Source organism: Eurypyga helias, unplaced genomic scaffold (genome assembly GCF_000690775.1).
Source record: "Eurypyga helias isolate BGI_N326 unplaced genomic scaffold, ASM69077v1 scaffold3571, whole genome shotgun sequence".
Lineage (NCBI taxonomy): Eukaryota > Metazoa > Chordata > Aves > Eurypygiformes > Eurypygidae > Eurypyga > Eurypyga helias.
The window spans coordinates 57,512-59,996 of record NW_010229995.1 but is presented as its reverse complement, the minus strand read 5'-3'; positions in this window follow the sequence as shown (position 1 = coordinate 59,996).

Below are 2,485 nucleotides of genomic sequence, written 5' to 3'. Positions count from 1 at the left end.
GCAAGTGTGCAGCAGGCAGGTTTTGCTTTCTCTTTTGCCTGAGATATAAACAAAATGCTGTACGTCATGCTGTCATCTTAAAGAAAAGAAAAATGAAACCCACCTTTCATCGTCAGCACTACCATTTCTAGACTTATATATAAGACTGCATGAACTCATTAAGCTGATGGACGTCTAAACACGTGATTGGACACAAGGATTTTGTTCTTGTTTTGTCTACCAGTTCTCCTGTTTATATCTACTAGAAGAGGAAAAACAATACTGAATGAGATTGTTTGTGGAAATCTGAACAACATAAGCCATCCGTCATCTGGAAGAACAAAAAATGTGGAGTACGCTGGCCTACTACTGATGACTTCTTTCAGCTTTGATCTAAAGATGTATTTTATTAAAACTATAATTTAAATGTACCATGAAAACTAAGCAGCAAACATTAGCTCTTTTCTAAAATAGATTAGACTTTTTGTCTTAGAAATATTGTACTTTCTAATTATTGGTTTAGAGTTAAAAAAAAGCCAACTTCCAATTATGAGCTGCTTTACTCTTTTGTTTGGAAAATCTTCCAGGGGAGCTAGTCAAACTGCAGTTAACCTCCTCCCCTCTATCCCAGTAATCTGTATGACATGTAACTTCAAAGCAATTTTAAAACTAAGCTATTTTAACATGAAAGTCGCTGTATAGCATGGAAGCCTTCTGCATTCTTTTTTCCTAAGTATGGTATTTGAAATGATTCAACTTGTTTAATACCTTGCTATAGATCAAACCATCGAAGAGGAGAGCATCGATTTTTCAGTTGTATATTTTTTTTTTAATTAAAAAAGTAAATAGCATTAAAATACCCTCTACTAATTACACTTATGCTTTCTTGGTTCGTAAATATTTGTGAATGCTAATATTTAAATACTGTGGCTCATAAACTGTCATATATCCATGAGCAAAGCTCACATTCAGTTTAAGGAGTTTTGTTCCCAGCTCAGTGGTTGAAATATGTCCACACTACTGATTCTCAGTGCTCCATTCTTTCTGTGAGCCAGATCACCAAAATGCAAAGAACCAGCACTAAGCCACCTAAATTCTAATCCCATAGCCAGCTCTGGTTTAAGATCCAAGGGACAGTTCTACCTGGGGGTGAAGTCTGCTGCAGTAGAATATTGGTGAAGTTCAGCTTAAGACTAACAGATCATTTGGTCCTGCACTTCTGTCTTATTCTATGTACAGGAGAGCAACAGGGCAAAACAGACAACGTACTTGCACCATAAGTGTCAGTTTAGGGTTATAAGTAGTGGATTTATTCACCTCAGCACAGATGTGCCTGTGGTCCCCAGTTCTATGCTGTCCACTTCTTTTGAGGTCATCTTTCTCCAGCCTCCCATAATTTATCTTTGTGAGTCCGTAAGTGACATAATTTCAAGTAATGTCAGCATGGGGAAATTTACTAGAACAAAGTTTGCAGTTTGCTGAAGGACTTTTTATATAAAAGTGTGTCTGTACTGATGACGGATCCGTTCTGTTGTTATTTACTACAGATTATTTAATTCATCAATCGCTACACTATCAGCCTTTTCAAGTACAATATAACACAACTCCTGTGACAGCATCTCTCACAATATATCCCAGTCTCTTTCCCACTTAGTAATTCAAGTATCCTGATTAGTGAAGCCTTGGAGTCTTGCCTCCATAGCAATTGGATTTTCACTAAGGGCCCAGTCACTTTTTTCTCCTTTGAATCTTTTGGAGGGGATGAACTTGCAAGATGTTTTATCATATAATTCTTTAGCAAAAAATTAATTGAAAAGACCTGGACAAGGCTGTAAGGCCACATTTTAGGAAAGCATGTGGGAATTTAGTTTCAAAGCAACTTTGTCTCTCTTTTGTTTAACGTGACTCCAGTGAATTTTAATATATGGTTACGTTCCCATGCTTTCATGATGTGCTGAATAAGGATGAATTAAAACATAGGTTCAACTATGTGCTTTTCTGTACAGAAGCATTAATTTTTCAGCTCAGCCTATGATTGATTTTTGTGCATTGTTGGAGTATTTAATTGTAGTCACACAATACTCTCTAGCCTTTTGTGTAGGGCTACTTTGTACCATGAAGTCATTAGAATCCTCTTTGTTACAGAAGGAACAAACAGTTTTAAAATGAGTCTCAGAGAATTCAGTGGGAAAAATACAGAGATTTCAAATTACTTTGTTTCCTTCTTTACATATTGATAGAATTGCTATCTAATTTCTTTTCTCTACCATGCTCATAACAACTGGTTCTCTGGGATCTTGCTGCAAAGTATCAAACCAAATCCAATCTCTTTCACCAACAATGAAGAAAAAACAGATTAAATTAAGTCTGGATTCTAAGATATTTTTCTCTATATAGAAAAAGATAAACTATAGGAAGAAAATTACAGAAGTTGCAATGTTTTTGCCATAACCTGGCAGTCTAATTGGACAATTAATGTGAGCAGATCTTAAAAACTTTAATCCAA